This window comes from Primulina tabacum, chromosome 16, assembly GCF_025594145.1.
Source record: "Primulina tabacum isolate GXHZ01 chromosome 16, ASM2559414v2, whole genome shotgun sequence".
NCBI lineage: Eukaryota > Viridiplantae > Streptophyta > Magnoliopsida > Lamiales > Gesneriaceae > Primulina > Primulina tabacum.
The window spans coordinates 11,844,882-11,857,420 of NC_134565.1; the positions used below are offsets into that span (position 1 = coordinate 11,844,882).

Sequence of the window (12,539 nt, forward strand, 5' to 3'; positions counted from 1 at the left end):
ATGAGTATAATAACCAAAATAATTATACAAAATAACCTTGAAAGAACCATCTTCTTCTTCTTCGAAAATTTTGATGAAGAAATTTTTTATGGAGGAAGAATAAGTTTGGAGTTATTGAATGTGTTTGTGAAGTCATATTTATAGGGTAAAAACTAGCCGTTTATGACCGTTACAAAATATCAAAAAATAAATGTATGTATATGTAAATTTTATGGTAATAATATAATGTATATAATGTTAAACATGTTTAAATAATTATGTATATCATATCACAATATTATAATGAGGTATCAGAAATTCCTTTTATATAATATTGTGACATTATACAAATATATATATAATTAATATAACATAATAAAAATATATAAATAATGAAATACTCACATCACATTATTATAATGAGGTGTTATAGACTCCTTTTATATAATAAGATGATATTATTCAAATATATATATACAATAATTAAACAATAACACAATAAAATTATATAAGCAGTGTAATCACATCACATTATTATAATGAGGTGTCATAGACTCCTTTTATATAATAACATGATATTATATATAAAAAATATATACAATAAAAATAAATAAACAGTAAACTAAATGCTCTAACTTTTGAATGTTGTTACATTTTTCTTGTGTTTTAGAACTTGAAAAAATATGGAGAACTGAACCTTCGAGTATCGTGCTGATAACGTGTTAAAAATAAAATTTTACGGTAGAAAGTAAAAATCTCAAACTCAATATATTAAACTATATACTTTATAAAATTTTCTCTCTACTAAATTATGTTTTTCTTCACAAATTGAGAGACATATTTATAGAATTTCTTTGGAAATAATCCAAAAATAAATATATCATTACACACATCATCACACATTAATTTTTAATATTCACAATTCTTATTTTTAACATTTAAATATTTCAACTCATATTTTCCAATAATTTTTAACTTTTATTATTGACAATGCTTTCTAGAAACTGTGTATTAAGCATTTTGTTTTAAAAAAATCTATTGATTATTTCCCACACATATGCGCGTCACCGATTTTCTTCCCTCTGTTTTCTCTCTTCTAACTGCTTCCACCATTTCAAAAAAAAAAAAAACTGCTTCCCCAGCACTATTTCCTGACTCGCTGTTGCCGCCGATACTCACCGGAAAAGCGCTGAAAAGTTGTCGGCTACCACCTTGGGTTTATATTCAAGAATTTATGCTCTGAATCATGCCCTAGATCGAAGATCTAGAATCACTCGTTTTTTGAGGGTTTTCACGAGTTTTAGCTAAAGAATCATTCGTTCTTTGAGGTAAAAACGTTGATTTCAGAACATTTTTCTTCGTAATTAGTTAAAGAATCACTCGTTCTTTAGTTGTCCTCATCTTCAAATTATCGAGGTGTTCTGGTGGTGAAGGAGTATTTGTATTGTGAGAACCCGGAAGATTCAATCTGAGGAAAATCATGTAAGGAATACAAATTTAAAATTTAGCTTAATCTAAGCTCAACAACTTTCATTATTACTATAGAACTTAAATACGAGCTTAGATTTTAAGCTAACTTAACTCGAAGAAGTAGCTTCAAAGCTCGGAGACCGACTCAACGGGAGGCCAAGCTGCAAGTAACCGTATCCATTGAAGAATTATCACTGGAGGAGTAAAACCCCAGCTCAAGGACTCGATCTTTCAGCTCAAAACAGCTCAACCAAGTTTGTCCTAACAAGACCAAAAAGGGAGCTAAAAGATGAGCCAAGGAATTGGACAAACTTATTATGCAAGAAGCCACCTTTGAGATAACCAAGGAAGAAGCTAAGGGAAGAGCTAGGAGTTTGGACATACTTAGTAGGCAGGAAATGACCTTTGAGTTAATCCATGGAGGAGCTGAGAGACCAAGACACATTAATGATGCAAGAAATGTCACTTTAGGAAATCAAATTAACTCTTGATGCTTGGATAGCCTTGACCACATTGAAGGATTCATTGAAGGATTTCTTGGGGCTAAAGATTTCTGCCATATGGGGTAATTCAAGGGGCAATATTTCATCTATAAATAGCATTTCATGGCTGATAGAAAAACACACTCAAAAAGCCTTAGAAAATTCGGCTACTCCCCTCCACAAACCTCTCAAATTTTCGGCCAAGGCAAGGAGAAGCTTCGTGCTGTCGAGTGCTAAAGTTCTACGTCGAAGTGCTGCAGAAATCAAGGCATCATTTGCTCAACAAATACGTCGGAGTGCTGTCCGATTTCTAGAAGGAAGTTTCGTCCAAGGATCTGCATTTTCGAAGCACATCTCTAAAACATAGTAAGTGGGCTTTTGTTACATATCTTATTGTATTTTTAAACTTTGATATACATAATATGACATACATGTAGGTGTGTCCTTATTTTCGAAAATTGCTATCTGTTTTGTTTAAAAATTTCGATCGATTATATGTTTCTTCTATGTTTCGAAATTCGTTGATTCCGCTGAATTCGTTTGAAAATCTGATATAAGAAAATTCTGATAAGTTCTGTTCGATAAAAATCTGAAATCTTTGTTACACTGTTACGATTCAATTTGAAATGGGACGAGAATTGTGATTCTGTCTGGCCTTCGATGGTGGGTATAAAACCATTTCTGTTTGGCCCCCAATGGTGGGTATAAAATCATTTCTGTCTGGCCCCCACCGGTGGGTATAAAACCGTGTTCTGGCCTCACCCCTTAGAGGACTAACATATTGGGGACAATTGGACCATGGAAATGAGATGAGTAACAGTGTTCTATCTGTTCCGATCTGTACTGTTCTGAATTGTTCTGATCTGTTTTTGAACTGCTCTGAATCATCTAATAACCTATGTCTCATATTTGTTTTGTTTCTATTATGATGAGTTAAAAGTAATAAGATTTGAAAGATTGTTAAAGAACTGTTAAACGATTAAGATCTATATGTATCATTGAAAATCGATCGACCTCCACTTGCTGAGTGTTTCCCAAAACACTCACCCCTTAAAATTTCAGATAAAAATGAAGAGAAAATAAATGAGGAGGAGCAGGAAGCTTTCTGGGGTTGGTGAATCGATGATCCAGATCAAGACTCAAGAGTTTTTGATTTTCTTTTAATTCCGCTTCTGAAACTCTGATGTAATTTCCATTTCATTGTCATTGTAAAGAAAATATTAATTTATGAAAAAGACTGGTTTGTTTTGTTACGAGGCTTAATTGTTTTCAAGTAATTAAACAATGTCGGATGTCATCGACGCTTCGGACACGGGGCGTGACATTTAAGTGGTATCAGAGCCGCCAGGTTCATAATCCCGCTGGGATTTTGACAGACAAAATTTGGCAAAGTCAAATTTTGGCAAAAGCCTAGTGCATCCCAATTTGAGTCCAACTTTCATCTGTTCTTGAAATACAACTTTCAATTGTTTCCTAAATTTTGAATAGACTTCAAAAATCTATCCCTTCAATCGCTTCGCAATTCTTAGTGTCAAAAATTTTCCACGACAACTTTGTTTCTATTTTTGTACCTTTCTATCTTTGATACGATTCTGATGTTTTACCTCGATTTTTATCCTAGGAAATGGCTGCTACACGTACTCGCGCTCAGGCTGCCCTTCGCATGCGCCAGATTACGATAGATAACCAGGATAAAAAAATTGCGACTTTGAAGGCACAACTGGCTAAGGAAAAATTGGAAAAGCAGGAGCTTAGTGAGATCAGACACATACTTGAGACTGATGTACAGCGATTGACTCACCATTTGGACTTGGCTGAGAGCCAACTTCTACAGATACCGACTGATTCAGCTTGCATCACGCGCTTAGCTTCACTCAACAAGGATTTGCTGGAGAGAGTAGAGATAGAGCGAGGACGTGCTACTCAGGCCCGTCAGCGCCAAGAGGAGTTCAGCGCCAAGCAGGACCGATACATTTCGAAGCTCCACGCCACTATGGACAGACTTCAAGATCAGAATAACTACCTGCATATGGTAATCGAGAACATGGAGGAAGAGGAGGAAGCACCGATAGAGGTGACCGATGACGACAGCGGCAGCGATAGTGACGGTGGAGATATGATAGACTAGATTAGTATCAGGATTGTAATAAAAATTATAATGGAAAAAGTACTAAGTGTATCACCTTATTTCTAAATGAAAATTCTATTATCTTTAAATTATTGCAAATTACCTTATAAAACTGTCTATAAGAAATTAATTTCTTTTAACTTTTATAGGAAAAACAAATATGGTTCCTCAAAGCATTATAACTGAACTTCAGAAACAACTCCGGGAAAAAGAGGCGGAGATTAAGACATTGAAAGAGAAAAATGAAAAAGTTGAGAGAGATAACTACCAGTTGGATGGGAATAACGTATGCATGATGGAGGATCTTCGTGAGGCAAGATTGGAGGAGAAAAGACTGCGCGACGACGTTAGGCGCTATGCTGCCTACCACCTAGAGCCTGAGCGACAGCACGAAATCACCAAGAAAGAATTGAACAAAGCTCAGGATAGGATTTTGACTCTCCAAATGCGGGATGAGAGCCTCCTCAAAACACAGCGCTATCTTCAAGAACAGGTCGAGGAACAAGAAATCGATGAGAGAGTAAGCCAATCAACGATACAGGAGCTTCAGGAGCAAATAAACAACCTGGACCACCACAACACACAGTTGCAAAATCATATTGATCAGCTACAGAATAACATGATCAATATGGAGGAGCTCTTAGAGGAACTCGAAGCTAACCAAGAAGAAGATCCTATTCAAGAAGAAGAAATTGATGAGACAGTAGGAGACGGTGAAGTTACAGACGAGTAGGGAGAGAACTATAGATTAGGCATTGATTGTATTCATAATTATTAATCATTTGTTTTGAAACTTTTGATTGTATGAATTTCAAAAATTTAATGGAATTATTTTAATTATACATTGTGGCAAACAAATTAATAAAATACATGTTTATAGGAAATGGCAGGCAGACCACCCCGAAACAACCGTAACCCTCGTGGCGCCAACCAAAATGAAAATCCACCACCACCACCGAGAGTAAATCTCAGTCAAGAAGATATGATGGCAATAGCTACTATTGTAGCTGCGACATTGCAAGGGTTCGTGAACCCATTGGCTAACGCCATCCAACCACCCCAAGAACCACAACCGCGTGGGATTAAATACCATTATGAATCTCTGAGGAGAAATCGAGGTCCAACTTTTGATGGGAACCCAGACCCGGAAGTCAGCCACAACTGGCTCAAGAATGTCAAAACACAACTGCATTTACTGGAAATACCTGAAGAACTGAGAGTGGAGGTTGTGACACCGTTTTTGGAAGACCGGGCTAGGAAATGGTGGGAAACTGTGTCACCATCTCTAGCTGAAGTGGAAGAGATCACATGTCAGATTTTTAAGAGAGAATTTTTGAAACAATACTACCCAGCTGAATTTCGTCTGCAGAAGTTGAGTGAGTTCGAAAACTTCAAACGGGCTCCGGACATGTTGGTGATGGAATACACTTCACAGTTCAATGATCTAGGAACCTATGTCCCAACAATCATGTCTGATGAAAAGCTAAAAATGCATCGTTTTAAAAAGGGACTCAACAGCCGGATTCAGTCAGCTTTGGTAGTATTCAAGCCAAACAGTTTTGCGGATTTGATGGGCGCTGCGATGAGCGCAGAAACGGATATGAAACGCCGTGAGGAAGAAAACAAGAACAAAAGACCGATGGTCAATCAATCTACTCAGAATGGTCCCAAGTTAAAAAGCCAAATTATTCAGGTGGGGCTTTCAAAGGAAGCTCTGGCAATACTGGCAATAGGGAAGGGAAGTGGTGCGACACCTGTAAACAGTATCATATCGGAGAATGCTATTGGAAGACAGGCGCTTGTTTCAAGTGTGGACAGGTGGGTCATCGAATTAAAGAATGTCCGAAAAACAAAGAAAAAGGGGCGATACCCAGAAAGCAGAATAAAAACAATACAAATGCTCGGGTGTATGCAATCACCCAGGAAGAAGCTGATAACACCAATGAGGTGGTGGCAGGTACTATTCTACTCAATGACATACCTGCATATACTTTGTTTGATTGTGGGGCTACGCACTCGTTTGTGTCCAAAATATTTTCTAAGAAGCTTAAACTTGAATATGATATTTTTAGTGAACCGTTAAGAGTGGCAACACCTGCAAGCAGAATAATTGAAACCCACAAGGTGTACAGAAATCGTAAAATTTGTATCAGCAAACAAATTTTTGAGGCAGAATTAATTCAACTCAATATGGTTGAGTTTGACATCATCCTTGGAATGGACTGGTTAGCTAAAAACCATGCCATAATAGATTGTCAAAAGAAAGATATTAGACTTCAGACTCCGACTAAAGAGGAAGTCATATATCACGGAAAATCCAAGGAAAGAAAATCTCTGTTATCGGCCTCACAAGTCTGGAAGGCCATAAAAGGGGGAGAAGAAATCTATCTGGCAATGATCGATGAGATCAAAGTAGAAGAGGTCCCAAAGTTGGAAGATATTCCAATTGTTCAAGAATTTACAGATGTTTTTCCCGAGGAATTACCAGGAGAGATACTAGATAGGGAAGTAGAATTTGAAATCAATTTGGTCCCTGGTGCTGCGCCAATCTCAAAGACACCATACCGAATGGCTCCAGCTGAATTAAAGGAGTTAAAGGAACAACTTCAGGAATTACTGGACAAGAAGCAGGTTCGCCCTAGTGCATCTCCGTGGGGAGCCCCAGTGCTGTTCGTAAAGAAAAAAGATGGAAGCATGAGGCTATGTATTGACTATAGAAAGTTGAACAAGATCACCATAAAAAATAAGCACTCACTCCCGAGGATAGATGATCTTTTCGATCAGCTAAAAGGAGCCAAAGTTTTCTCAAAGCTTGGTCTAAGATCAGGTTATCATCAACTGAAAGTCAAAACTGAAGATATCCCTAAAACTGCTTTTAGGACAAGATATGGACATTACGAATTTACAGTAATGCCTTTTGGTCTAACAAATGCTCCTGCAGTATTCATGGACCTGATGAATCTAGTGTTCAAACCATACCTCGACAAGTTTGTGGTTGTTTTTATAGATGATATCTTGGTATACTCACCAAGTAAGGAAGAACACAGAGAACATTTGCGTCTCACATTGCAAACACTGAAAGAAAAGGAACTATATGCCAAATTCAAGAAGTGTGAATTCTTGTAAAAAGTGTGACGTCCCAGATTTGACGACTGTCCTCACTGTATCAAGACGAGTCTTTCCAGCGTGCTGCTTATGTCCTCACTCACACGCACCCTGGGAAACTTCCCAGCAGGTCACCCATCCTAAAATTGCCCCAAGTCAAGCACGCTTAACTTTGGAGTTTATATGTGATGAGCTACCGAAAAGAAGATGCACCTTCGTGATATGAGTAGTACAAATCAAATCTTTTAAGCCCTCTTCAACTGTACAGTCCATTACATTGAACAGTCTCGGAATCCCTCTCATTCCCGTGTGGGTCGGTTCATTCATGTTCCCTCCACCTAGAAGCCTGTCAGGAGCCGCTCATTGTCCGTGCAACTGATGGCACCGGCGATCACCCCCCGCCCTCTTCGGCCCCGGGCCTCACAAAAAGTGTGGCGTTCCTTGGTCATATAATTTCTGAATTAGGGGTGTCGGTAAACCCTAAAAAAATAGAAGCAATCCAGGATTGGCCACAACCAAGAACAGTAACCGAAGTAAGAAGTTTTCTTGGTTTAGCTGGCTACTATAGAAAATTCGTGGAAGTATTTTCTTCAATCGTCATTCCTCTTACAAAACTTACTCAGAAAAACTCAAAGTTCATTTGGAATGAAGCATGTAAGAAGAGTTTTGAAACCCTGAAGACCAAACTCGCATCCACACCAGTTCTAATTCTTCAAGAAGATGGCAAGAATTTCACTGTATACAGTGACGCTTCAAAGGGAGGATTAGGGTGTGTGCTTATGCAAGAAGGTCAAGTAATTGCTTATGCATCACGACAGTTAAAACCGTATGAGCTGAATTACCCCACTCATGACCTAGAGCTAGCTGCAGTTGTGTTTGCGCTAAAAATCTGGAGGCACTACCTTTATGGCGTGAAATGTGAAGTATTTACTGATCACCAGAGCCTCAAGTACATTTTCACCCAAAAAGAATTAAACATGAGGCTTAGAAAGTGGAGGGAACTTCTAAAAGATTATGATTTGGTAATCAATTATCATCCGGGTAAGGCAAATAAGGTGGCTGATGCATTGAGCCTAAGAAATTTTGGAAAGGTAAGTTTATCTTCACTATCAGTACAACCAGGCCTCCGAGAGACCATCGAATCGAAACAGAGTCAAGACACCTCCATCCTTAAAATTCAAGAACAGATACAAGAAGGAAAAGTTCCAGAATTTCAAATTGATGAGAATGGTATCCTTTGGATGAAAGGACGGTTGTATGTGCCTGATATCGACGGAATTCGAGAAGAAGTAATGGCCGAGGCACATAAATCAAGATTTTCAGTACATCCAGGAAGCACCAAGATGTACCGGGATTTGAAAAATAATTACTGGTGGAACGGGATGAAGAAAGATGTAGTTGCCTTTGTTGCAAAGTGTTTAGTCTGTCAACAAGTCAAGGCGGAACATCAAAGGCCTGAAGGACTTTTACAACCATTGGAAATACTGGAAAGGAAGTGGGATAACATCTCCATGGATTTCGTTGTAGGGTTACCAAGATCAAGGCAGGGTCACGATGGAATCTGGGTAATCATTGACAGATTGACCAAGTCTGCCCATTTCTTGCCAGTACGGATGAATAATAATTTGGATAAATTAGGCACTTTGTATATGGACAACATAGTGAGACTACATGGAGTTCCAGCAAGTATATTATCTGACAGAGATCCAAGATTTGTATCAAGGTTCTGGAAAAGTTTTCAAAAGGCGATGGGAACCAAAGTCACTCTCAGCACAGCCTATCATCCTCAGACTGATGGCCAAACTGAGAGGACGATTCAGACCCTCGAGGACATGCTGAGGCCATGTGCTCTGGATTTTCCTAGAAACCGGAGTGAACAGTTTCCCCTGATAGAATTCGCCTATAACAATAGCTATCACAGTGGCATCGAGATGGCTCCGTATGAGACTCTGTATGACCGAAAGTGTAGGTCGCCTCTATATTGGGATGAAGTCGGAGAAAAACCTGTTACCGGACCAGAACTTGTTCAATTAACCGTTGACAAAGTAGCCATAATCAAGGAAAGACTCAAGGCAGCCCAAGATAGACAAAAGAGTTGGGCCGATTTGAAGAGAAGACCGTTGGAAATAGAAATCGGTGAAAAATCTTATATTAAGGTCTCTCCTATGAAGGGAGTGGTTCGGTTCAGTAAATCCGGAAAGTTAAACCCGAGATATGTGGGACCATTCGAGATATTGGAAAAGGTGGGAACCTTAGCCTATCGTCTGGCTTTGCCGCCAGATATGTCCCGAATTCACAATGTTTTCCACATCTCACAACTGAGGAAATATGTCCGAGACCCAAGTCATGTACTCAAGGTTGCACCACTGATGATTGAAGGAAATCTCATTGAAGAACTCAAATACGAAGAAGTCCCTATCCGAATAGTGGACACAAAAGACCAAGTATTGAGGCACCGGACAATCCCATACGTCAAAGTGCAGTGGTCAAATCATACCGAAAGGGAGGCCACTTGGGAACTCGAAGAGAAAATGCGTTCACAATACCCTCATTTATTCCAAAACTCGAACTGACCCAAGTTACGAGAACGAAACTTTCAATAAGGAGGGAGGGATGTGAGAACGCGGAAGATTCAATCCGAGGCAAATCATGTAAGAAATACAAATTTAAAATTTAGCTTAATCTAAGCTCAACAACTTGCATTCTAACTATAGAACTTAAATATGAAATTAAATTTTCAGCTAACTTAACTCGAAGAAGTAGCTTCCAAGCTCGGAGTCGGACTCAACGGGAGGCCAAGCTGCAAGTAACCATATCCATTGAAGAATTATCACTGGAGGAGTAAAACCCCAGCACAAGGACTCGATCTTTCAGCTCAAAACAGCTCAACCAAGCTTGTCCTAACAAGACCAAAAAGGGAGCTAAAAGATGAGCCAAGGAATTGGACAAAATTATTATGCAAGAAGCCACCTTTGAGATAACCAAGGAAGAAGCTAAGGGAAGAGCTAGGAGTTTGGACATACTTAGTAGGCAGGAAATGACCTTTGAGTTAATCCATGGAGGAGCTAAGGGAGGAGCTGAGAGACCAAGACACATTAATGATGCAAGAAATGTCCCTTTAGGAAACCAAAATGACTCTTGATGCTTGGATTTCCTTGACCACATTGAAGGATTCATTGAAGGCTTTATTGGGGCTAAAGATTTCAGCCATATGGGGTAATTCAAGGGGCAATATTTCATCTGTAAATAGCACTTCATGGCTGATAGAAAAACACACTTAAAAAGTCTTAGAAAATTCGGCTACACCCCTTCACAAACCTCTCAAATTTTCGGCCAAGGCAAGGAGAAGCTTCGTGCTGTCGAGTGCTAAAGTTCTACGTCGAAGTGCTGCAGAAATCAAGGCATCATTTGCTCAATAAATACGTCGGAGTGCTGTCCGATTTCCAGAAGGAAGTTTTGTCCAAGGATCTGCATTTTCGAAGCACATCTCTAAAATACAGTAAGTGGGCTTTTGTTACATATCTTTTTGTATTTTTAAACTTTGATATACATAATATGACATACATGTAGGTGTGTCCTTATTTTCGAAAATTGATATCTATTTTGTTTAAAAATTTGGATCGATTATATGTTTCTTCTATGTTTTGAAATTCGTTGATTCCGCTGAATTCGTTTGAAAATCTGATATCTGAAAATTCTGATAAGTTCTGTTCGATAAAAATCTGAAATCTTTGTTACACTGTTACGATTATTCAATTTGAAATGGGACGAGAATTGTGATTCTTTCTGGCCCTCAATGGTGGGTATAAAATCATTTCTGTCTGGCCCCCATCGGTGAGTATAAAACCGTGTTCTGGCCTCACCCCTTAGAGGACTAACATATTGGGGACAATTTGACCATGGAAATGAGATGTGTAACAGTGTTATGTCTGTTCCGATCTGTACTGTTCTGAATTGTTCTGATCTGTTTCTGAACTGCTCTGAATCGTCTGATAACCTCTGTCTCATATTTGTTTTGTTTCTATTATGATGAGTTAAAAGTCATAAGATTTGAAAGATTGTTAAAGAACTGTCTAAAGATTAAGATCTATATGTATCATTGAAAATCGATCGACCCCCACTTGCTGAGTGTTTCCCAAAACACTCATCCCTTACAAATTTCAGATAAAACTGAAGAGCAAATAAATGAGGAGGAGCTGGAAGCTTTCTGGGGTTGGTGAATCGATGATCCAGATCAAGACTCAAGAATTTCTGATTTTCTTTAAATTCCGCTTCTGAAACTCTGATGTAATTTCCATTTCATTGTCATTGTAAAGACAATATTAATTTATGAAAAAAACTGGTTTGTTTTGATACGAGGCTTAATTGTTTTCAAGTAATTAAACAATGCCGGATGTCATCGACGCTTCGGACACAGTGCGTGACAAGTATGCTTTAAAAGGGAAATTGTTTTTATTTGCACCTTGGTATCACGTAGAGGCAGCTCGGGCTTTGGCGAATTTGGCTGCTCATGGAGATAGCAATGGTAACAATGCTGCCTTGGGACAAGAGGCAGGAGCTCTTGAAGCTCTAGTGCAACTTACTCGCTCTCTACTTGATGGTGTTAGGTAGTTTATATTTACTGAAGTTTCAATGGCTATGTTCGAGTTTTTTGCATTTTTGCATGAGGTTGGTCGTTTCTGGTTTTTCCTGGTCATGTAAATGCATTAATTTCCCGTGAGAATGAAAATAGCTCCAATATTGGCTGATTTTTAGGCTAGAAGCTGCTGGTGCATTATGGAATTTATCATTTCACGACAGAAATCAAGAAGCAATTGCGGCAACTGGTGGAGTTGAGGCATTGGTATGGTAAAGTTAATTTTTTTAATTATTTGATTAATGGGTTGCTCAATAAGCTCTTCCAGGAAATAATGTTTGCAATGGGAGAATGGATGGTTTGTTGTTGTAGCAGAATCCATTGTGTAGAATCCTTAGACGTGACAAATCTTTTCAAGTTCTATATTTCTGCTTGTTTTCTCTTGCTTGCTTTTCTGCTATCACGATTCTGATTATTGTTTTGGTACTCAAATATAGAATGCATTTTTTTCTTGTCCTCCTCTTGACATAATAGTATCTTTGTGTGACGAATTTGAAGGAAAATGCTGCTGTGCAATTTCTACTTGTTGTGAGGCAGTACATGGAGTCACTCTGTGCAGATTTCAGGTCCCACACAATTACGAGCGTGCAATTTAACGACGACATGGTTTGATTTCTTGCTTGCATTTTAATCTAGTAACACACTTTAGATGTTAAAGAAGAAGAATTATTGGTGAAAGATTCTCCAGAGCAGCCATGGAAGAAGCCACGAAATATATGCTAGGATTAAAAACCGCGAA

At 38.5% G+C, this 12,539-nt stretch overlaps 1 long non-coding RNA gene across 1 annotated transcript; it reads left to right on the forward strand.

The window, feature by feature from the left end:
* Positions 1-1,094: 1,094 nt before the first annotated feature.
* LOC142528592 (uncharacterized) lies at positions 1,095-12,001 on the forward strand. Its single transcript, XR_012815686.1, has 3 exons — positions 1,095-1,307; positions 11,642-11,771; positions 11,920-12,001. It is a non-coding gene; the product is annotated as an uncharacterized LOC142528592 (long non-coding RNA).
* The last annotated feature ends 538 nt before the right edge of the window (positions 12,002-12,539 follow it).